General features: G+C 40.3%; 1 protein-coding gene across 19 annotated transcripts in view; it reads right to left on the bottom strand.

Annotated features, from left to right (window-relative positions):
- Positions 1-2268: 2268 nt before the first annotated feature.
- The window catches only part of LOC148868594 (BRISC complex subunit Abro1-like protein), a 28522-nt gene continuing 5429 nt past the window's right edge, over positions 2269-25361 (bottom strand). For 2 of the 19 annotated variants that reach the window (XR_016107416.1, XR_016107413.1), the window contains exons 3-4: positions 16657-16744; positions 2269-2571 (exon numbers count right to left, since the gene is read on the bottom strand). The gene's annotated coding sequence lies outside the window, so the exon portion shown is untranslated. Of the gene's footprint in view, positions 3426-14772; positions 15240-16656; positions 16745-17263; positions 18036-22825; positions 23134-25361 lie in introns of those variants that run through there. The other 17 variants (XR_016107417.1, XR_016107414.1, XM_088970738.1 and 14 more) reach the window with 12 other exon arrangements.

Raw genomic sequence — 25361 nt, forward strand, 5'->3', positions numbered from 1 at the left:
AAGTTGGTTGTTTTTCCAAAATTTCAAAACAAAACTATAAAATTTTTAGGAGATTGGGAAGCAAAAGAAGAGAGAATAACCTGACGTAGACCATGATTCCATTTTTTATTTTTGTAGGAATTAGGGAGGGGCAGAGTAGGGTGCATATGAGGCCCACTAGCCACACTACTAGTTATGCAGGTTTGATCCCGTGCCTCCTATTTCCAGGGGTGCCAAGTGGTCATCCTGACAACTGGGTCATGGACATGATTTGGATTAACTATGATATTCATCTTGTGAGAGATTTTATACCTATTAGTTTGACAAACATCCCTTACATGGTGATTGCTAGGATCATTGCCCACTGTATAGATCCAATTTTTAAATAAGATCATTTCGTCTTATTAAGAAACCTTCACATTGGGGGTTGTTTCATCGCCAAAGTTGTAGTGCAAGAGGTTTTGCATTCCATGAACAATGTGGATTCTAGTATAGACCGCTCAATGTGGATGCTAGTATTGAAAAAGTTGTAGTGCAAGTACCATGATCCTTGGGTGACTTCTCCAAGGATTGCTGGTACATGAATAGAAAATTTTCCATTTGTAACACTGACGGTGCATGTGCATCCAGAGGTGCTTCTGTCCTAGGTTAAGTTGGACGCAAAATATCATTTTCCTCTGGAGCAAATTGTTGAAAGTTGAAACCTCCCCTGAAGTTTATGTATGGTAAGACAAACCTTAGGGCTGCGTTTTGGAATCTATGTAATCCCTCATTGGTGTAAAAGTATATCTATGAGGTTTTACACCAAACCTTAAAAAAGCGACTGTTAATTTTGAAAAGTGTGAATTCAAAATGTGTGGAGTTTTATATTGATTTTATCAATGTAGTATTTACAGTGATAGTCGATGTAAAACTTTATTTTTGATGAGGTTTTACATTGATTTAGTAAAACTCCACTCCATCCAAGCACCGATAAAATCGAATTAGAGTGAAGTTTTACGTCAATCTTGATTTACACACTCCTTCCAAACACCGACAAAACCAAACCAGCATAAATATTTACATCGCTTCCAAACGCAGCCTAGGTAACAATATTAGATTGCCTAGTTGGCGAAATACCCCCATACTAATTTAACTATTTTATCCTAAAATAGTTGATGGGAAGAGCTATAAAATTGTGCAGTTTGTCAGCCTTGGAGACTGAATACGAAGCTTTTAAGGACTCTTATCTGCAAAGGAGCTGTGTTTCTCAATTGATTTTGGAAGATAACTCCCATCACATTGTAAAATTCCTGTTCAAGGATAATTTCAAAGCTCTTTGTGGCACATCCGCTGCCGCACATGCAGGAATCTCATGAGGGAGTTTAGAGCTCACTCAGGTTTCAACTTTCAATCACTTTTGTTTCTAGTGGAAATTCTGCAGCTACACGAGTGCTCGATTAGTAGAATTTATGGTCTCTTCCTCTAATTTTTTTAACCCGAAGTAGTGAGAGAGTAAAATTGCATTACCGTACTTCTGTGATCGACTCTTGAGTGGAACCAATGTATACTTTCTTTCATAATAAATGTTACTGTCATTAATTCCTCTAAAACCTTACTCTTAGAAAGAGAACCTCGGGAGGATTCCTAGACTCAGACCCTCTCACCAGTCTTATGTTAGTTTCCATGGTAAGTAGGCCATTAGTCCAGTTATTTCTCTTTGACCTTCTTTCCCTTACCAGTTATATTTTTTCCTACCATTAGTTAAGCCAAAAATTTTGTTTTTGGACTATTTTGCATAGAAGGAATGGCAACTGGCAGCAGAGTTCTAACAAGTTCTCAGAACCTCGGGAGGATTCCTAGACTCAGACCCTCTAACAAGTTCTCATTTCATGCGATAGACTCACTGGCCACTTGTTCTTGAGCTCTTTTGAATAAAACCTTTACCTCCTAAGGTTGCATTTGGATGCAATGTAAATCAAGAAGCAATGTAAAATTTACATTGGTTCAGTTTTATAGGCATTTGGAAAGAGAATGTAATTATTGTCAACGTAAAACTCCACTCCGATTCAGTTTTGTGTACGTTTGGATGGAGTGGAATTTTACATCGATAATCGATGTAAAACCTCATCAGTTCTAAAGTTTGACATCGATAATCGATGTAAAAACTATGCTGATTTTATCGATGTAAAACTTTACACTCTTCCACCCATCACTATTTTCAAAAAGCAACGGTCACTTTCATGGTTCAGTGTAAAATGTCATCAATGTATTTTACACTGATTCCAAATGCAGCCTAAATAAGCAATCTGGGGCACGGCAAACTCATAAATATCATTGATGGTTGTATTTTTACAACAACCCAAAAATGTTACAAGTAACACAAGGAAATATTCACAAAACCATGAATAAGGCAAGAAACAAACGATAAAATAAAATTACAAATATTGGGAAGCTATCCCAATGGATGCCGATAGGTAACAAAAAATGAACCATTGAAAAAACCACCCAAATCTCGTAACTGTTTATTAACCAAATGACGTGGACTTCAAGTCTGGGATTCTCACATAAAACTCGGGCCAGTCTGCAACATGTAACAAGATCCCTCTGTTTCTGATTATCCAAAAAGAATGGTGTTGGCAAAATTAGCAGGAATGAGTAGCATTATGAAGCAAACATATGAATCATCAATATACACCAAGGAAAAACAGAGAGGGAGTCCCATTTAAAAGAATTATTGGTCAGCCACTCCTGTGGTGAAAATATATGGCTGATAACCAAAAGGCAAAAGTTCATTCCTTCTAATTATCACATTTTCATCACATACCAACTGAGCAGATTGATCTCCCCATACTGGTTTTATGTTGCGCACCCCCCCACCCGGGCTCTATCCACCACTAGTAGCAACTGTACGAGGCTCCATTCTGAATGGACCCATTTCCCCACCTCATGCACCTCCAGATCAGCATTCACACATTTACCAACCAGCCAAGTATTCAACAGTTCCAAATGTTGATTCAATTTTCCAATATTGAAAACACAACTTTTAAGTCTCGATGCATTTGAGGCAACACCCAAAACTCCAACTTCTGCCTTCTCTCCTTCTATTGAAGCTGCTTCATCATGGAATCTGTTTCAAGCTCCATTCTGAATGAATCCATTTTCCCACCCCATGCACCTCTGGATCAGCATTAACAAATTTTCCAACCGGCCAAATATTCAACAGTTCCAAATATTGTTTCAATTTTCCAATATTGGAAACCGCAACTTCAAAACTTGATGCTTTTGAGGCGACCACAGAACTCCCAAATTTGTCAAATAACTTCTGTCTCCTCTCCCATTGAAGCTTGTATCATACCAGAGTTATCTTCCTTTAGCCGTCTCACCACCACCTCTTAGTCACCTTCAAAACCACTTTTCTTGGGTTCAGCTCCCTTGCTTGGGCGCTCCTGAATCTTTTCTCTAAGCTGCATTCCAAAGGGTGCAACTTAACTGTTAAATCGTCAAGTTTTTTTTGCCTTTTACAGACAATCATTATTAATCCTATCTTGGTTTGTGTGGTTAAACTTACAAAACATGTTCTTCAGTCCTCACCAGATTGATCTCCCAAGAAAACAAGATTATATTCAGTGAAAACAGAAAATAAAACCACAAGAGTTTTTTCTCTTGATGAAATGTTGAATAAAAAAGAATTAAAACCCTAGTCAATGATGGCATGGATATCACAACACCGCTGAAAAGCATGCAGAAATATCTTGAGATTTTGGGAATCTCACTTTGTTAATGCTCATTTCTTTGATATAAAACCAATTCCTTGCCCATTTTACAGTGATACCTTCCCTTGAGTGTCATCTTGGCAAAACTTTAGGCATGGCTGTTGCTTCTCATGGTACAGCACAACTGGACTGAAGATACTTCTTTAAATAACTAATAAATATGTATTTACATTGAATGAACAGTAGATTTGTCATATGGAAGGTTAAATAACTTTCTAAATCAATTTGGAGAAGTCTGAACTGATGGAAATTTGAAGCGGAGAAGTTTTTCATTTGGTGAGTATATGGAAGTCTGAACTGATTATTGAAGCGAAGAAATTTTTATTTGAGAGCGGAAGGGCCAGAGGAAAGAACCTACTAAAAATTAGGGAGGATAGGAAGGCCACGATACCATTGTTTGAGGAAGCAGTGGCATGGTTAAAGGGCTTTATTGATGGTGTTATACAGTCAGTTAGGACAATAGGATGGAAAAATGTCATCGAACTGGGAAAGAAGAGGTACGAAGTGGAACTGAGATGCAATGGTAAAGGCTGGTTCATCATGGTCACAGAATATTTCGACGCAAGAAGACAATAGCTTTGCCTACCGAAAGGGAAGAAGAAACAAGGTTGGATGGCCTTTGCGGAGGGGTTGCAGCAGTTTCTTTCTCTGTCGAGGTGGTGATGGAGCAAGAACGAAGTTCAGCATCCATTAAAAGCCTGGAGCAGCCGTTGAAGAAGAGAGCTCATGCAGTGATGGTGAACTTATTTCGAGCTCTAATAGAGGGGTGAAGCTGTGGTTTGAGGGTAAGAAAGAAGATTGGAAGCGGAGAATGGAGATCTCAGCGAGCAAGGCAATACAAGATTGGAGGAAGGTCCTAAACTCAGTGACAACTTGAAGCTGGAGTCCGAGGTTGCACTGAAACCGTTCTCAGACAGGAAGGCAGTGTTGAGAATTGACGATGAGAAAATCAGGGGATTTACATCTTTTGAATGTGAAGAAGGTTTGATTCAGATTCAAAACTGGAAACCGTTGTGTAATGAGACGGAACATGTCTGCGGAAGTTTCCTGCTCAAATTGGTAGGTCTTCCCTTCCATCTCTGGAGTGAAGCAAATCTGGGAAATATTGTGAAGCTGCTGGGCGGAGAAATAGAGGAAGTCCAACTGCAAGATTTTCATACCGCTGTGGTTAGGAGGGTCGGGGTGAGACCGGAATCGCTCCAAAGAACAATAGAGCTTCTTGCTGAAGGTACATGGTTTAAAGTATGGCTAGTTTCAGAGGTGGAGGCAGAGCTTTGGGCACGAAGACCCAAGGAAGAAGACGATGCTGACGTGGAGGGTTGGATTACTAGGGGCCTACAGCTGGGGGGTAAGACTGAACATAGGGGGCAGCTTAGAAAGGAAGCTGAAAAGTTAGTGGGAGAGAACCAAAAGCCACGAAATCTATTAAAAGAAATAGATTCAATTTTTTTTGAATTAGCTGGTAATTCGAAGGGACAAGACACCTTCACTGGCGTGGTTAAGAAAGGGAGATTTCTGCAGGCCGGGTCATCTGAACCGGTGGGTGGACCGATCGGCTCAGCCAAAAAGGGGGAATCCCTACCCATGTGGGGCGGGGGAGATGGTTGGGGACCATAGACGATAGACACCGTCTATCTTCTTCTTCGAAAATTTTGGACCTCAGGCAGTTAGAGCGAAGCTCAAGTACTCTCCGATGGGTGCCTCACGCAGTTCCTGAAACACCCAGGGAGGGACGAAATGGAGGAAAATGATGGTTTTGACGAGGGCTGGGTGGACTGCGAAATGAAGGAAGAAGACGTGGAAGAAGTTTCGGATAGCCAGTCTAGTTTAGGCAGTGTTTTGGGTGAGAAGTTTTTTGAGGAAGAAGCTGCTGCAACTCTTGATCTGGATACATTGTTCTCAAAAAGACCAGGTGCGGTAACATCTCACTGTGCCGAGGAAGAGCCGTACATTGTTGCCGCTGAACAATTTCGAACTCGGGAGGTGGAAACTCTCACACTCAGAAGCTCCATCTCAAAATCTCCTTGCCGAACAAGTTTTTTGTAAGGGATCCCTCGAGACTTCTCAGAAGCAATACGGGGACACAGTGGGGAGGCATAAACAGGTGGGTAAGAGATGTGATCTTTGTTTAACAGAGGTGAGGGAAAGGCTAACTAATCAGAACTGAGCCTTGGAACCAGATGGAACCCACATTCCTTGTCAGGGCCAAACTGTTTCTATATCCAACTCCAGCACTCCTAGTCTTCCCCATCACAACCCAGGTAACCGTGTCCTTTCGTTTTGTGGTACTAATTGTTGCTCTTTGACTTCCGTGCCAAATACAGATCCCAACCCAGAGGCTGCAGCCCTTGAAGGAGGGGATGGGGTGAGAGAAAATAGAAGCGACAGGGAGGGTCAGGAAAGAGAAGTAGGGAATGAAGGAGAAACAGAAAAAAATAAAAGAATCCTGGAAATCCTAGAGTGTCTGTTAAATGAAGCAGTGGTGGAAAGCAATCAAAAGGAAGGGTCAGAGGGAGTTAGAGTAGAGGGTTCTGAAGAGGAAGGAGATAGAAGGGGGAGACAAAAATAGGGGAGGGAAGTAGAAAGTCAAGTTAAGAGATGTAACCAGTGAGGATTCTGTGGCGGGTTTTGTACAGAAATTGGGGTGCAAATTGAAAGATCCAAATGCTCTAAAGTATTTTTGAAAACAAAGAAAGAAGAAGCAAAATCTAAAAGGAGAAGAGTGAGTGAGGCTGAAAGGCTGCTAAAGGAGATGAGAGGAGATAGAGGTTTGAAGGTTAAAGGAGAAAGAAGGAAGATGAATAACTGAGGGCAGGAGGGTCTAAGGGGAAAGAAGATAGTTAGATGAGGATCTTAAGCTAGAATATCAGAGGTTTGGGAAGTGTTAGGAAGAGAGCAGTAATAAAAGAGGCCATCAAGAAAACAGACCTAGATGTGGTACTTTTGCAGGAGACCAAGAGAGCAGATTTTGACATTAGGTGGGCAAGGAGTGTCTGGAGAGGCAGGGGGATTAGCTGGGCGGCTCTGCCTTCTTGGGGGTTTGCGGGGGGGGTGTTGTCACAATGTGGAAGAATGAATTACTCATAGGTCAGGAAGAGTTAATAGGCCAATTTTCAATTTCCTTGAAGTTTAAACAAGTGGAGGATGGGTTTGAATGGGTGCTTACCAATGTATATGGTCCAAATGATTACAGAGAGAGAAGGAAGTTGTGGGAAGAACTAGCCGATATAAGGGGACTATGGGAAGGGCCTTGGTGTCTTGGAGGTGACTTTAATGTTATAAGATTCCTGGAAGAGACAAATAGTCTGAGGCGGAGATCGACCTTGAGTATGAAGAAATTCAATCAATTTGTGGATGTTTACGAGCTTAAAGAGATCCCACTATCACACAACTGTTTTACTTGGTCCAATCTCCAAGTGAACACAATTTGCTCTAAGCTGGATAGATTTCTATTCTCAAATGACTAGGAAGAACATTGGGGGAACCTAAACTCTAGAGCATATCCAAGGGTGACTTCTAACCAATGGCCTATTGTAATCTGTAGGGAGGAAGTGAGAAGTGCTGGTCCTACTCCCTTTAGGTTTGAAAACATATGGCTAGAACACCCACGGTTCATAAAGAAAGTCAAAGAGTGGTGGCTAGAAAGCAATCCAACAGTGAAATGGAGTGGAATGAAGTTTCATAAGAAGCTCCAGTATCTGAAAGGAAAAATCAAGGAGTGGAATCTGTTAGAGTTCGGGAGATTAGAGGAAAGAAAGCAAATAGTGACTACACAAATTGAGAACCTGGATGGCAAGGAAGAAAGGGGTTGTCTTACAGAAGAAGATAAGGAGCTAAGATGGAAATTGTGTAAACAATTAGAGGATTATCTTCTTCAGAGGAAATAAGTTGGAGACAAAAATCAAGGTGTAAATGGTTGAAGGAGGGGGATATGAATACCAAATTTTTTCATGTGGTGGCAAGTGGAAGAAGGAATTTTGTATCAAGTCTGGAGATTAAAGGAGTTACAATATCCACCCAAAGAGAAATAGCAGGGGCTTTTGCAAATCACTTTAGTTCTATCTTTAGAAAACCCCTAAATAGTAGGGTGTGGATTGAGGGTATGGAATGGCCAACTTTGCAGATAGAGGATAGGGATTGGATGGAAAGGAAATTTGAAGTGGAAGAGATAAGGGAGGCAGTGTTCGCTATGGATAGATCAAAGGCACCAGGCCTAGATGGTTTTATGATGGCTTTTTATCAAGATTGTTGGGAGATATTAAAGGAAGATCTGTGGACTGTGTTTGATGAATTCCACTCTAGAGGGGTGATCAACCCAGGGCTGAACTCCACTTTTATTGCGCTGGTTCTTAAGAAGAGGAATGCATATCACCCAGAGGATTTTAGACCGATCAACCTAGTCAACAACCTTTATAAGATTATCACCAAGGTGTTGTCCATCAGAATAAGGAAAGTGCTCCTGACAATAATAGTAGATAATCAAGGAGCTTTTGTGAAGGGGAGACAGATAACAGATCAGATTCTGATAGCAAATGAGAGCTTGGAGGAGTTTAAGAGATCCAAGAAAAAAGGGGTGATTTGTAAACTGGATTTGGAAAAGGCTTATGATTTGGTGGATTGGTCTTTCTTGATGGAGGTGATGACCAATTTTGGTTTTGGGGATAATTGGTGTAGATGGGCCTTGGGTTCTATCAGGAACTGCCATTACTCCATACTGGTAAATGGGACAATGGTCGATTTCTTTCCAGCCTTGAGAGGGATTAGGCAAGGAGACCCCCCCCCTCTCCCTTTTATTTACTTTGGTAGCTGAAGTTCTGGGGAGACTAATTTATAGAGCAGATTCCAAGAGCTTAATCAGAGGCTGGAGAGTTGGGAGGGAGCTTGTTCCACTCACGCATTTGCAATTTGCAGATGACACCATACTCTTTTGTGAAGCAGGGGACCCTAACAAGGTTAGAAATTTGAAGCTCACTATACGACTTTTTCAGCAAATGTCAAACCTTAAGATGAATTTTGAGAAGAGTTGTATAGTTGGGGTAAATATGGGCAAGGGGGAGATCTCTGAGGCTACAGACATCTTAGAATGTGCAATAGAAAATTGTTCCTTTAATTACCTCGGTTTGCCATTGGGTGATAACCCTCAGAAAGGTGAGTTTTGGGTTCCGGTTGTGGAGAGGTTTGAAAAGAAATTAGCAACTTGGAAGAAAAATTATTTGTCTCTTGGAGGGAAAATCACTCTAATCAGGTCTACTTTAGCTAACCTTCCTATTTACTTTTTGTCAATCTTCAAGATTCTGACAAAGGTGGCTAGTAGATTAGAAGAACTAATGAGAGACTTTCTCTGGGAGCCAGGGGAGGAGAAGAAGGACCATAGGGTGGGGTGGGAAATGGTTTGTAGGAGTAAGAGGGAGGGAGGTTTGAGTATCATGAACATAAGGAAATAGGAACTTGGCTCTTCTGGGGAAATGGCTTTGGAGGTTCTCATTGGAGAAGGAGAAACTTTGGGTGAAGATAGTGGGAAGTATTCATGGGGTTGTAGCAAATGGATGGAACTCTGGCATTTTGGCAAGGAGTACAAGAGAATCTCCTTGGAAAGCTATTCAAGCTATTCTACCTTTATTTTCTCCATGGATCAGGTATGACTTGCACTCAGGCAATCTCATTAATATTTGGGAACATGTTCGGATTGGGGACTCTACTCTAAAAGACCAATTCCCAAGCCTTTTTGCCCTTTCCACTTTTAAAAATGAACCAATATCTTCATTCATTGTTCCTTCTAATTCTATTTCTGGGGTCGGTTGGAACTTGGGCCTACGAAGAGACATTGGGGACATAGAACTTGATGGTATCTCATCACTGTTATCCATTCTTGAAGGGATGTTCCTAGAGCCAACAAAGGCAGATAGTAGAATTTGGACTCTCACCCCCTCTGGTTCTTTCACTTGTGCCTCTTTCTTTGGTGCTTGCACACATTCTTCTTCTTCTGGCTTGTCTTTCCCTGTTAAAGAGGTGTGGTGTCATCCTATACCTCTTAAGGTTGGGAGTTCCTGTTGGGAAGCCTTTCTGGAAAGAGTCAACACAACAGATTTACTTCAAAGAAAAAGACCCAATAATTGTTTTTGTCCTCACTGGTGTATCCTCTGTAAAGCTGATGGTGAGTCTGGATATCACTTACTGATCTCCTGTCGGTTCACTAACATCATTTGGGAGTGGTGCACTTCTTTGTTTGGGTGCAGGTGGACCCCCCCTTCGAATGTGCAAAGCCTATTCACAATTATGCCGTTTGGCCAATAAAAAAGGCCAAGTTTATGTGGAGGTGTATGAGGGTTGCAGTCTGTTGGACTATTTGGGAGGAGAGAAATTCACGAACATTTACAGATAAGGAGAGAAGTTTGGAAGCAACGTTGGAGGTCATCCACATTAAAGTTATACACGGGCTGAAAACCTTGGCTCTGTTCACAGAATTCTCAGCTGATGAGCTAGCAACGTTGGAGGTCATCCACATTAAAGTTATACACTGGCTGAAAACCTTGGCTCTGTTCACAGAATTCTCAGCTGATGAGTTGCAAAGAAAGTGGAAGGAGATAGCAGAACTTGTTCCAATGAGGAAGGCCTCAAATGTTTGTTGGATCCCCCCACCACATGACTTTGTTAAACTGAACTTTGATGGCAGCAACTTGGGCAATCCAGGGCCATCCGGAATAGGAGGAATAATAAGAGATGAACAAGGGAAGCTGCTAGCTATGTATTCTGGACCAGTTGGGGTGGGAGATTCTTTGAGAGCTGAGATTCTTGCAACTCTTGCAGGCGTACAAAGAATCAAGGATATGCATATTAACAAGCTGATCATAGAAGGAGATTCTGAAATGGAGATAAACTAGCTGAAAGAGGATAGTCTTAGACTTTGGAATTACAGTAATGAAAAGAGGAAATTCAAGTGGCTGACTAAGGACATGAAAATCCAATACAAATGGGTAAAAAGAAGTGCGAACTCATTGGCAGATGGTCTAGCTAGACAAGGGGTGAACAGACATTCTATTTTCTGGGCTGTCTTGTAATTTTTGTTCTTTTGATGTTTAATGGTTGTTCGTGGGAACTAAGATTGTTTAGCCCCCCTGCCCTGTAATTTTCTCATATTTTTAATATTAATTCAATCCACAGTTATTGATAAAAAATAAAAACAGTAGATGTGTCAGTGGGGATTTAGAAAAATCACTCACCTAACTGGTGAGAATAGTGAAGGGTATTTAGGCCTATCTGTGGTGCCCCATTGAGATAGAACTGTCAACTACATATAGGCCTTTATCACATCAAATGATCAAAAGAAGAATTAGAGAAGTATTTGTTTCCAATATCCACAAAATTGATCAAGCTTGAAGCCAGTGAAAATTCTTCTTCTTCTTTTTTTTTTTTTTTTTGCTACAAGAAAATCCTTCAATATTGAGACCCCTGAAACTGGCTTTCTCTCTATTTTTACTTTCACTGTATTCATTGACAACTCTTTCTATCAAAAATACTATGGTTCCTTTTCTTCCACAAACTCCAGCAAATAGAAAATGATAATATGCTCCACAAAATTCAACCTCTTGCATTAAAACCACTAGCAAAGAAGAATCTCCAATGACTATTGCCTTCTGGATACTGTTTCATGGGCTCTTGGCTTCTCCCAAATGGATGAAGTATCCATGTCAGACACATGCCAGACTCTTACACTCCACAGATTCTTGAAGGAAACTTTTATGTGACATTTTTTTCTCCCCACTCATTAACCACAAATGAACAGCTAATGTACTCGATGAATGTCATTTCCCCATAAAATGTTAGTAACAAAGACAATCCGTATTCTGAAGGGAAGAAAATTTATAGGGTAGGAGGCATTTGCATGCAGATTAGATGAATAGAAAGATTCTTGCAATTAGGAAGACAATCTGATTTTGCTCCAGTTTCAGATCTTCAGTGAAGGGGAGGAAATCTTAGTTTCAGCAGAGGTGATTAGACCTTCCATGTCGATTTCAAAAAGACTGACAGGCTAGGATATGTGCAAACTGATTGAAGCAAAGATTACAGTCTCAGGTTGGCGTACGGTGAAAGAAGCGATAGAAATGAGACTGGGAAAAAGGTCGTGATCAAAACTTTATCGGAGAACAGAGCTGGTTTTCTTTGAGAAGAAACTTCTTGAGATTGATGTGATGGTCCTAGAGTAAGAAATGAGACAGTTGCTGCTGTTGAATTGGTGTCCAAATTCTAATAGCTGATGCATCGACATCTTGATTCTTTTAAGATTGTTGTTCAACCTTTGGAGATATTAGAATTTTGAGGAAATAGGGGATTCATGTGGAGGTATTATAAAACCAGAGGAAAGAACCACAAATTTTAAAGACCTTAGTGTGGTGAACATGTGGTTAAGGGAGATAGACCTGATCATATACCATGGTTGGTTAATATCAACTATGATCTTCATCTCAAAATTTGGATCCTCTCAAACACAGAAAGGATGGACTGGTAGAATTCAATAATGTGTCAGTGAACACAAAATTGGGTGTTATCAAGAAGGGGAAGATGAAAGGTCTGGCAGGAAATGAGTTAATAAGGGTACAGCTTTCCTATGCCAAAGTTACAAAGCATTCATCTTGAGAAGAATCTTCAAGAGTCCACAAGGCAGTTACGGAGTGAGATGGGACAAGTGGGCTGAATTGAAAAAAAATAGAGTTATTAAATGGAAATTCAAATAGTTGTAACTTTACGACACATTATTTAAGTGGATAAGTTTGAATGCCTGGGCTTTTGGAGTTGGGATTAGAAGTGATGAAGTTGATGGTCCACTTGGTTATAAGAATCTTGGGCCGACATGTGCACACATAAATGGTCACATGCCAACAGATGGTTTGTATAAGAGGTCATGGAATCATGAGATTTTTTTTTTTGAAGGTAAAGTACTGTATTGCAAAAAGAAACCAGATACATCAGCCCCATGTACAATGAGGGACATGTACAATAGGAATTTACAAAAAAATATCTGAGAAACCAGATAAAGAATGGTCCAGCTTGCACAAAAGAAAAAAGCTGAACTCCAGTGAAAGCCCTTTGTACACTTAACCAGGAATATAAAAAACCTATAACTTAGTTTTTGACTGAAACTATGTCATTGGAAAGGTTGTCAAAAATTCGTCTGTTTATTTCCTTCCAAAGGTCCCAAAGGATAACAGCTGAAAAAATATTCAAAAGCTATTTGCCTCTTACGTTCAGACCCTCTAAGGTCCACCCCTGAAGAAGCTGTACGACAGAAGCAGGAGGGCAAGAGGAGACACCAAACAGGAGAGAGCCATATCCCAAAGCTGCTGAGAGAAGCTGCAGTGAATAAAAATGTGGCTGGAAGATTCAGGAGCTTCATTGCAGAAGGGACAGCAGATACTAGGAAGTTGCATCCCCCTTCTGAGCAGCTGATCTGCAGTTAGGCACTTATCAAGTGCTGCAGTTTAAACCAAGAAGAATACTTTTGAAGGAGCATGGGATTTCCAGATTATAAACCAAGGGAAGTCTCCATCTTCACCGGCCATGAGGTTGTTGTAGAAAGACTTAGAGGAGAAAGTGCTGGAAGTCTCCCAAGCCCAAAATCTTTCATCATCTGCCTGCGGGTTGGGCTTGGAGCTATGAATAAGGTTTAGAAGATCTGTTAGTGGACCTATTTCCCAATCATTAAGATTCCTTCTGAAGAAGTGAAGATTGGGCTCCAAACAACTTCACCATTCCTCAAATCAAAGCAGTCTTCAACTACAGCATCTTTATCTTGTGCAATGTCAAAAAGAGAGGGGAAACTTTCTTTTAGAGCAGTGTCCCCACACCACTTATCATACCAGGATTTAAGGAGGTTGCCCTCGCCAACTTTGCATTTAATTCCATTCAGGAAATCTGGGGAAATAGAGACAGCATTGCTCCACAAGGCACAACCCCTTGGGAGAAAGCCAGGGCCTGAGTCCCACCCTAGATTTGTGAGCCCATATTTATCTGCAATAATTCTCCTCCAGAGGCTGTTCCTCTCTTTGCTGAATCTCCAGCACCACTTACCAAGGAGAGCCTTGTTAACAGCTTTAATATTTCTGATCCTAAACCACCAATTCTCCTTGATTTGCACACAGATTTCCATCTAACCAAGTTAAATTTGGAATTGTTCTTCCACCCAACCCATAAAAAGAGTCTCATTTTCTTCTCTAGAAGCTTTACAACACTTGATAACCAAGTTAAATTTGGAATCGTTCTTCCACCCACCAATTCTCCTTGTAAGGATGCTTGTGGTTAGAAGCCGCATACGGGATTTGGATCGGATTTTGGAGGTTTGGCATCGATGGATTGCTTGGAGAGTGGCAGTCCATTGGATTTTACATTTGAAAAGGCAACAACAGATGATGCAGTTACAACAAGGGTGGAAAATCAAAAGATGTTGCAATTGATCTAAGAGTGAGGTTGATTTTGGGAAGCTTCTCTTCAGGTGGAGGAAGTCCCCTCAATCAATCATGGGGTTGACTTGTTTGAGATGGGAGAAAGCTGCATTGACATACTCGAGTGGAGATACATATGGAACCTGTAAATGTTACGGAAGTAATTGGAAAGATAGGGGTGGACTTGGGGAGGAAAAGGGATGAAAGTATAACCAAAGAGGATAGAAAAGGTGACAAATCTTTGGTGAACTAGGAAAAACCCAAAGGTTCAAATAATGGTCACTTAGTTCATGTCACTAAAGTTTCCTATCAATGGAAATATGCTCTTTTAGGAAGAGAAAGGGAAATACCAAATTCCAAAGGAGATGATGACCTACAAGGCTGCAAGTATTCTTTGATTGGGTTGCTGAACTAAGATAATATTTTGATTGGCATGATATGTCTGACAAACAAAGGAATAGATTTGCACACATGAAGCTCATGGGTCATGCTAAAGTATGGTGGAAAACTCTTCAGCAGCGATGAAAAAACAGAGGTGATTGCCATGTGGGCAGAGAAAAAAGGTGTTTGCAAGAAAACTGCACTCCACAAGACTTCCATGATGATCTATATATGGAGTTGACTAACCTTTATTGAGAAGATGTAAAGTACTAATTCATTAAGAAAAAAATAAAAAAGACCCGTGTACAACCAGAGGCTATACAGTGGGAAATACAACAAACTTCCACCATCCCATTTGTTAATACAAAAAGGTTTTCAATTTGAGAGAGAGAACTAAGGGGAACACTATTCCTTGATAGACGTGCAGATGACCAGGATAGCAGCTTCCCAACTATTTTCAGCCACACTTCCTCTTCTTGACAGCCTTTACTTCGAAAGAGCCTTGACTTTCTTTCCTGCCAAATCAACCAGAAAACTGCTCCTGGGACCATTTGCCATAGACTTCTCCCTCTCTTACTCAGACCTTGCATCCACCCACCAGCCTTTTACAAAAGCTTCCACTGTTGCAGGGCAGCAACTTTTGATGGCAAATATGCTAAAGATTTTCACCCATATGTTGTATGTAAAACTGCAATGTAGTAACAGGTGGTCAGTTGATTCTTCTACTCCATTACATAACACACAAACAGGTGAGTCAATCGCACAAGTGGTACTATCTCAATTGCAAATTTGCAACATATGGAGTTGACTAACCTCAAGCAAGGTATGCGTCTGTAATTTAATATATGCATAAGTTTGATGGATTATCTATTAGATGTGACACTACAGAAAGTGAAAAGCAAATTGTTTACAGTTAAAATTTGTGGCTTAGATCATGCTTCTGAATTAGCTCTCAAGATAAAGAAGGGTAGGACAGAATTTGAAGCCAACAAGAAGGTACAAAGTTGAAGATAAAGCAGATAATTCCTTGCATTTTGATGTCTATCCTAGAGCTAAAGTTGAGAATAAAGATAAAGAACCACAATTTCAACCTATGCAGTTGTAGACATTGGAGAACAAAAGGGTGCAGGCCAAGAAAAGAATTGTTGAAGGAGTTTCCGTTATCTATGATCAGCATGAGGCTAATGATCAAAGAAGAGATAAAAGTGGAGCAAGCTGAAGGAATTCAGGTTCAAGATACAAATGTGCTGGTTGTAATATATCATAGAAAGTCATGACTTTACCTTACAAGTTCAACTAGAACCAATTCAAGAATTACAAGCTGACACAACATAAGTTCCACCAATGTCAATAGTGGAAGAAGTCTGAGAATTTGCTGAAGAACCAAGGGTAATTGAACACATAGAGATGATGAGTCCTAAACTAGAGATTGAAGTAAAAGTTCTGAATGTTGCAATTGAGATTATGGATATGAAAGTTCATAGTGAAACACAAGGGGGAGAATCATCACAAGATAGGTTGCTTGATGATTTAAGTGTTCAAGAAGCTAGTGTTACTGATGATTTAACAAAGAAGATTATGGAAGACGGTGTTTCAGATATGCATCGCTGTCAAGATCCTTTTCCAGCTATGTGTGGCATCTACTCTATAGTCCAAGTGTGTTGAAGTAGCTATGGGAACTCCTACTCCTTTTGTCATTGGGGCATATCAATTTTTCACCCTCAAGTTCTTCAGAACTCAAGGATGAGTTTTTTGAACCGGGAGAGAATGATGCAAGAGCTGAACAGTCAAAATTGGAATTTTCTGAAAATTCATGTACTTCTGTATTTTCTAGACAATGGGAGTATTTTTGTCATTTTGACCAGTCCCATGTGGGCTTGGCCCATGATATCTTGCTCTTCTAGTTTAGTTGGATTTATCTTTTAAATTTTAATATTTAGTTTAACTGCACTAGTATGTGAAAAGTTATTGTGTTTCTTGATGCACAAGACAAGGAGTGGCATTTTGATAATTATGATTAAAAGTAACTCAGAACCCCCAAATTAGTGGCTCCTCCAAAACCCTAAAGTTTCAATACAATCATCAACTTTAGTTGTGATTCTCACCATATCAAAGGCATATTTCTGGCTGTTTGTTGAGAAAGATTGGAAGCAGTGAGGTTATGGAATAGCTTTTTACATCAATGGCAGAGCTCTAAAAAAAAAGAAAAAACAGAATTAGTATTGGAAGAGCTTCAAATAATGGGTTTTAGAAAGCTTTTTTTTTCAAGTGCATGTTTTGAATTTAAAGAATAGACAAGGATATTTTTGCCCTTTAATTTTTTCTATCGATCTTAACAGTTCATGCTTTAATAAGGTATATATAAGTAGTTTTGGAAACCACAGGATATACTTAATTGGATTCGTTTAAGACTACTCGGATATTCAAATCCAGCAATTAACATTTTGGAATTGAATTGGATCTGATTCATTTGCAACCCTATTGTGTGGCCCAGAATGGGGGGACAAACAACCTCTGACTAAGAGGGGTGAACATAAAAGAGGTTTTTATTATTTTCTTGTCCACCAACCAATTCCATGCCTTTAGTTGGTCCACCAACCATGATCACAACAATAACTCTCTCTTTGAAGCTTTGCATCATGAAGCAAAATTAACTCTAGATCTCTAAAGCCTCAGCCCTGATTGACAAAAATTAGAGTTGCTCACTAACGCTTCTCTCAGAAATCAGAACCTTCACATACAGAAACTGACAGGTGGGCATGATACAGACACTGAGTTACAATAACTCTCCTTTCTTAACACTTCTCTCAGAACCTTCACATACAGAAACTGACAGGTGGGCATGATACAGAAACTGAGTTACAATAACTCTCCTTTCTTAACACTTCTCTCAGAACCTTCACATACAGAAACTGACAGGTCAGCATGATACAGAAAACTGAGTAACAAAACTTTTTTGGGGAAAAGAAACTCCAACAGAGAAGGGTGAACGTGAAAGAGGTTTTTATTATTGCTTGTCCACTAACCAATTTCACACCTTTAGTCAGTCCACCAACCATGATCAGAGAGACAAATCTCTCTTCAAAGCTTTGCATCTTGAAGCAAAAATAACTCTAGATCTTTAAAACCTTAGCCCTGATCATTTAATACTAGAGTTTCTCTCAAATAAACCCAGAAAATTCAAATGAACTAGAGAACTCCTTTCTTCACACTCCTCTCAGAACCTTCACATACAGAAACTGACAAGTGGGCATGGACAGAAGGTCATCAGATTACAAAATCACAGTTCAAATAGAACTCAAATACTCTGATAAAAAATTTTGACTGTTGTGGCAATGAACACACATAGAAAGGTAGTAGCTTAAGTGCATCCAACAAAGAGTTGAGGGGTAGAGCACGTGCTTCCACTTGTGAAGTATCATCTCTCTCCTCTCTCCATGCTTTGAGTAGATAATGCAAGCAAGTGGTTCTCTACCTACATTGACTGACAGAAATCGAAGCACAAGTTATCAGTTTGAAGTCTTATGCGGGAGTTAAGAAAGGTATTTTCAACATAGAGGGGCAAAATTGGGGTCATAATAAACTGTATGATGCACGTGTAAACAGCACCAAATGTTTCACTAACAGAGAGCCTATTTGTGTCAAATGGAACCGCCTGACAAGGTATACTTAATTAGTTTTGGAAACCACGGGATATATCTAAGTAGTTTAGTGAAAAACACGGTATATTTAAGTAATTTTCCCAAACTCTAATCAAGTAACCCCACCATAAGAGAAAGAAACAACTGAGACACCATAAGCGAAAGAAAAGAGAGTTTATACAGTCTCTTTTCTCTTCACCTTTGACTTTTAAACAGATAGTCTCAGTTTGGTTTTTTCCAGCTAATCACCGTTACTTGGTCAGACATCAGACAGTCTCTTCAGATCAAAATGACGCCATTCCAGGTTTCATTATTCCAAGCTCCACTGTTGTTCTGTCATTCTAGGTTCTGCCATCCACATTGTTCCATTTATCCTTTGACCTATGCCATGTCTGGGTTTTTCTTAGAGGCCACAAGAAAGTGTTATGATTATGTGAACTCATTGCTCCACATGTGAGGCTACCTTTGTATTTCTTGATATTCCTAGTAAGGTAGTGGATCCTAGAGGCAGTCTCCATTTTAACATATAATAGCGCCATAGCAGGTAGTTCATGCATCACTTGGGATAGCAACAAGAATGCACTCACTGGGTAATTTCGTCTTTCATTTGATTGATAGAATATCTATGTTTTACTTGAGGCTTGCAAAAAAAAGTGTTGTGACAAAGTGGATTAATTGAAACCAAATCACCTAGGGCACTCAGAAAGTGATTTGGTATTAAATTTCATAATTAGCATGTTTGTGACTTAATGGAGGGTCACAAGAAAGTGCTGTAACCACATGAACTCGTCAAAATCAAATCACCCAAGCATGCACTCATTGGGTGATTTGGCTTTTCTTTTGATCGATAGCATGTTAGTGTTTTATGGGAAGGCCACAAGAAAGTATTGTTGACCATGTGGATACATCACAACACATGTTAGGCTACCTCAGCATTTCTTGATCGTCATAGTAAGGTAGCAAACCTTAGAGGTAGTCTTTATGTTTTCATTTGTTAGCAGGTTGTTTTTGCATCGTTTGGGGTAGGAAAAAGGCATGCACTCACTGGGTGATTTGATTTTTCATTTGATTGTTAGCATCCTATGTTTTATTGTAGGGTTGCAAGAAAGTGTTGTGACCATGTGAACTCATTGAAACCAAATCATCCAGGCATACACTCATTGGGTGATTTGGCTTTTCATTTGATTGATAGCATATTTGTATTTTATTAGAGGGTTGCAGAAAGTATTGTAGTTGTTTGAACTAATCACTCAACATGATAGGAGTAGAAATCACTAATTGCAGATTTAGTCGAATTTCTTGTGAAAGGAAAGAGGGGGAAGATGAAGATTTCAACAGTAGAGAAGAAAGGAGAAGAAGAAAGGAGTAGGAAGTCAACCGGGATTGTAAATTAACCCTAGCCGCCTACCTCTCATTATATTTATACTTAACTTAAAGGATGAGATATTACAAGGATGCCCTTAGTAGGGCGGCTACTAATATAGCTGAACAGTCACAACTTAAAAAAGCATAAACTAATGGGCCTAAAGCCCAACAACTTCCTAACTAAATAGAAAAAAAAAAAAAAAAAAACAACTCGGACCAACTCAACATCAAGAAACTCATAATTGAAGGGGATTCAGAGGTGGTGATAGGATGGCTGACTAAAGATCAAAATGGTTTATGGAAGTATAACAATGAGAGGAGGAAATTCATGTGGCTGGTGCGGGAGATGGAAGTTAAGACATGTTGGGTTAAAAGATCGACTAATTCCCTAGTTGACGGTTTAGCTAAACAAGGGGCAGAAAGGGATTCACTGTTTTGGGCTAAGTTGTAACTTTAGTGTATTCTTTTCTCTTTTTCTTCTTTTCTCTTTCTTTTATGAGGCTCTTAGCGACTCTTGAAAGATAAGTGTGTTTGTCTTCCTCCTGTAAATTTTCTACTGATGATTAATGAAAGTGTTATTGATCAAAAAAAAAAAAACTCAACACTCCCCTCAAGTTGGGAGTAAATGTCACACATTCCCAACTTGAGTAGATCATGCTCCAGCTTGTTCTTTGCAACACCTTTTGTGAGAACATCAGCGAGCTGCAAATCATAAGCAATGTATGGAAGACAAACTCCTCCAGAAGTTACCCTTTCTCTAATAAAATGTTTGTCCACTTCAATGTGCTTAGTTCGGTCATGCTGGACTGGGTTATGGGCAATGTTAATTGTTGTCTGGTTATCACAGTATAGCATCATGGGTTCTTCTGCCTGTACACCAATTTCTTCTAACAGGGAACAGATCCAGAGAAGTTCTGAAACTCCATGTGCCATGGCCCTGTATTCGGCTTCAGCACTTGATCTTGCCACCACTGTTTGTTTCTTACTCTTCCATGAGACAAGGTTACCCCCAACAAGGGTGCACACTCCTGAAGTTGATCTCCTATCATCAAGGCATCCTGCCCAATCTACATCTGTATAAGCCTCTAGTTTCAACTGTCCATGATCAGTAAACAATATGCCTCTGCTCGGGTGTCCCTTCAGATAAGCAAGAATCCTGTCAACTGCCTCCCAATGCTGGACTCGTGGAGCATGCATGTATTAACTTACTACACTTACTACATAGGAAATGTCTGGTCTTGTCATACACAAGTATAGCAGCCGACCCACAAGTCTCTGATATCTCCCAATGTCCTTTATTGGTTCACCTTCTGATGCATTGATTTTATGGTTCTGATCAATAGGGGTGTTGATTGCCTTTATTCCAAGCTTCCCTGTCTCTTGAAGAAGATCCAAGACATACTTCCTTTGAGAGATAAAAAATCCATGTTTTGATCTTGCAACTTCAATGCCTAAGAAGTATCTCAGTTCTCCAAGATCCTTAATTTCAAATTCTTTATGCAGGTTCCTTTTCAGACCATCAATCTCACTCAGATCATTCCCGATGATAACAATATCATCCACATAAACAATTAGGACTGACACCAAAGATCCCCTTCGCTTCACAAACAAGGTGTGATCGGATTGAGTCTGAGTGTAGCTAAAAGCAATCAAGGCCTTCCTGAATTTGTCAAACCATGCTTTGGGAGATTGTTTCAAGCCATAAAGTAACTTCTTAAGCCTGCATACATTTCCCTTTTCAGTATCATTGTAAAAGCCAACAGGAAGATCCATATACACTTCTTGCAGATCCCCATTTAGAAAAGCATTCTTCACATCAAATTGAAACAAGGGCCAAGAGTATGAAGCAACAAGAGAAAGAAGCATCCGAACATAGGTCATCTTTGCAACTGGTGCAAAGGTCTCTAAGTAATCAATGCCATAGGTCTGTGTGTACCCTTTTGCAACAAATCTTACCTTGTACCTTTCTATACTTCCATCTGCCTTATATTTTACTATGTAAACCCATCTGCATCCAACTGCCTCATTGCCTTCTGGTAGATCCACAATGTCCCATGTTTGATTCTTAATCAAAGCTGCCATCTCTTCATGCATAGTTGTCTTCCACTCGGGTTTGGAGAGACCTCACTAACACTCTTGGGTATAGACACTGAATCAAGAGAGGAAAGAAAAGCACGGTAGGAAGGAGAAAGTCCACTGTAAGATAAGTATTATGAAATACAATGAGCAGTACACTTTCTCTTCCCTTTTCTGAGATAGGGAGATCAAGGTTATCTGTAACAGTGTTAGTAGGATCAATGAGAACTGAAACAGTAGCGGGACCAAGAGGAAAATCTGAATCCATGTCAGCCGAATCTGGAGTCTCCAAGGAATCGACAGGAAGTGATGTGAGTTCTGCTATAGTGGAATCAACCTCCTTGTGAAGTCTCTGCTGTAAGTAATGCTGAGAAGCATAACGCAAAGGAGGTGGCAAGGTAGGTGACACAGGGTGGTGGTCAAGCACAGGAGTAGACACAGGGACTGGAACTGGGAGAGGAATAGACTGCTGACTCACTTCCCCAGAACACTCCCCCTGAGAAGGATTCTTTGAGAATAAGTAGGTGGAATAAAAAAAGGTGACATCCATGGTAACATACCGGCTCCCAGAGACTGGACCATAGCAGCAGTACCCTTTCTGATTCTTTGCATATCCAAGGAAGACACACTTCTTTGCCTTGGGATCAAGCTTCGAACGGTGAGGACCAAGGATATGTGCAAAGCATACACACCCAAACACCCTGAGAGGAATATGAAACATCTTCCCCTGACGAAAAAGGAGACTGAATGGGGTGCTGAATCCAAGTATACGAGAGGGCACCCTGTTAATCAGATATACTACTGTGAGAACTGCATCACCCCAAAACCGAACTGGAACTGTAGATGTGATCATGCTTCTTGCAATCTCAACAATGTGTTTGTAGTTTCTTTCTGCAACACCATTCTACTGTGGACTGTAGAGACAATTGCTCTGATGGACAACACCATATTCTAACAGATATGAGGCAAGGTGTCTTTCAAAATATTCCCTGGCATTGTCGGATCTGAACACCTTTATTCTTGTTCCAAACTGTGTTAGTACCATCTGATGAAATTGCCTCACCAAGGATGGTATTTCATCGCGGGATCTCATCAGGTGAATTCAAGAGTATCGTGAGAAATCATCCACAAATAAGAGAAAATAGCGATAGCCTCCCATAAAAAGAACATGGTAAGGGCCCCACACATCTGAATGAATAACATCAAAAGAAGAACATCTTTTATTACTAGGTTTAAATGAATGTCTACAATGCTTTCCAAGTTGACAACTTTCACACTCCAGACTTGACAAACTAACAGACTCAAAAAGTTTTGGAAACAAAAAACTCAAAGAAGAAAAAGGTAAATGGCTCAAACGATTATGCCAAAGCATAATTTGACCCACAGACCCTAACTCACATCCCTGCTGACTTGATGACTTTGATGAGGAGGAAGTACATCCAGGAGGTAGATTCCAATCACTTCACGATCACTCCCAATCGTCCTCTTTGAATCCAGATCCTGCAAAATACAATGACCAGGAGAAAAAATTACTGGGCAGTTCAGGTTCTTAGTCAAACTACTAACAGATAACAAATTAGTGCTCAATCTGAGAACATGAAGGACAGAGGGTAGAGAAATAGAATCACTAATCTTGACAGATCCCTTCCCAGCAATAGGAACATGGGATCCATCAGCTGTGGAGACCCTATCTCTACCAGAACAGAGCTGGTAAGTTGAAAAAATAATAGAGCTATGGGTCATGTGCTCTGAGGCTCTAGAAATAATCCAAGGAGGTCCCTCCTTACCTGAAGTAAAAACATAATTTGCAATGACGTGTGAACTACCTGTGTGAGCAAAGGAAGTAGAGTGGACTCCACCAGTGCCACCTGTACCTTGTTGTCCGCTTGCGGCTGAACTGGAACTGGTTGTATCACGTTGGTTCAGAAGTAGCCCATACCTCTCAAGTTCGGCCCTTACTGCAACAGCTGCAACGGCCTCCAGAGCAGTTGTAGTAGGAGGGGCCGGAATGTCACCAGTAACTGCCATGTGTGCATTTCCCTTCTTATGTTTCAATCTAGTCGGCACAAGATGTGGGTAAAGCTTCCAGCAAGTATCTCCTGTGTGCTTAGGCTTCTTACAGTAGTCACAGATCAAATATCTTTTATCTTCCTTCTTGATTTCACTGACACCCCGATCTCCCATTTGTTTAGGTTTCACAGCACTTACCATGGCAGACTGATCAGAAATAAGGTTTTTCATCACATCTCTCCTACACTCCTCCCCTGACACAAAGGCATATGCTTGGGAAAGAGTAACAATGTCCCTGGAAAGGTGTTGTCGTGCAATATCATACTCGGGATTAAGGCCAGCAAGAAATTCAAACACCCTATACTTCTCTAGATGTTTCTGATAGGTAGTTGCATCCTTAGTGGTTTCCCAAGCAAATGTCTCTAAATGGTCAATCTCCTGCCATAGGGTTTTAAGGGCTGAAAAATAGGCTGCAACAGATCTATCTCCCTGCCTTGTAGAATCTGATTTATCAACTGATAAGCCCTATCAACATTCCCCCTCTATGAATAGGTTTCTGCAACCCCATCCCATATTTCCTTAGTTGTATTTGCCCATAAAAAATTTTTACTTATATGGGGCAACATGGAATTACACAACTAAGTCATCACCATATAATTCTCCTGTACCCACCGGGAGTTGCTAGTTTCGGGTTTCACCTCTTCACCAGTGATATACCCTAATTTCCCACGAGCACCAATGGTCATCTTTGCAGATTGTGACCATTCTAAGTAATTTGCACCATCCAACCTAACTGTAGTAATGGTCCCAGCCCCGAAAGGGTCTCCAACACCTCCTCCTACTAGTTCCATTTCACTCCCGGGCTTGTTTTCAACTCCGTGGTCCTCCATGCTTCTCAAAAAATGTAAAGAAAATAACTGCAATTTGCGACAAGATCAAACAAAACACTTTTTGGAACCAACAGCACCTTTCCGGTGTCCTAGACTTTCTTCCCACAAAAGATTCCTTTTCTGTGGGACGGGAGAAGAGAGAGAAGAGCCAGCCGCTCTCTCTAGAAGCCTCCAAATCATGCAGGACTTGAATCGCCCCTTACAAAAAACTCCAAGGAACCCTAAAAAATTAGGGCGCCACTTCCTAGGTCAAAATTGAAGAGTCTAACAATAACAGGACTCTTCCCCTTTCTCCAGTTTTTCCTGACTTTGATGAGAAACCCTAGACCAACTACATGGCACACAGATCCATCAAAAAAATCCAAAAACTAGGCTTACTTGAGAGCTTCGATCAGCCTCTTAAATCACCATGCAATCGGCCAATCTAGGGCTGCATGAGAGAACAACTTCAAGGAACCTTCAGCCCGCTCTAATACCAAGTAGAAATCACTAATTGTAGATTTAGTTGAGTTTCTTGTGAAATGAAAGAAGGGGAAGATGAAGATTTCAGCAGTAGAGAAGAAAGGAGAAGAAAAGAGTAGGAAATCAACCAGGATTGTAAATTAACCCTAGCCGCCTACCTCTCATTATATTTATACTTAACTTAAAGGATGAGATATTACAAGGATGCCCTTAGTAGGGCGGCTACTAATATAACTGAACAGTCACAACTTAAAAAGCATAAACTAATGGGCCTAAAGCCCAACAACTTCCTAACTAAATAAAAAATAATAAAAAAATAAAAAACAACTCGAACCAACTCAACAATAGGCTACCTTGATATTTCTA

The sequence above is a fragment of the Nelumbo lutea genome, chromosome 2, assembly GCF_056320005.1.
Source record: "Nelumbo lutea isolate HS-2025 chromosome 2, American lotus-T2T, whole genome shotgun sequence".
Classification (NCBI taxonomy): Eukaryota; Viridiplantae; Streptophyta; class Magnoliopsida; order Proteales; family Nelumbonaceae; genus Nelumbo; species Nelumbo lutea.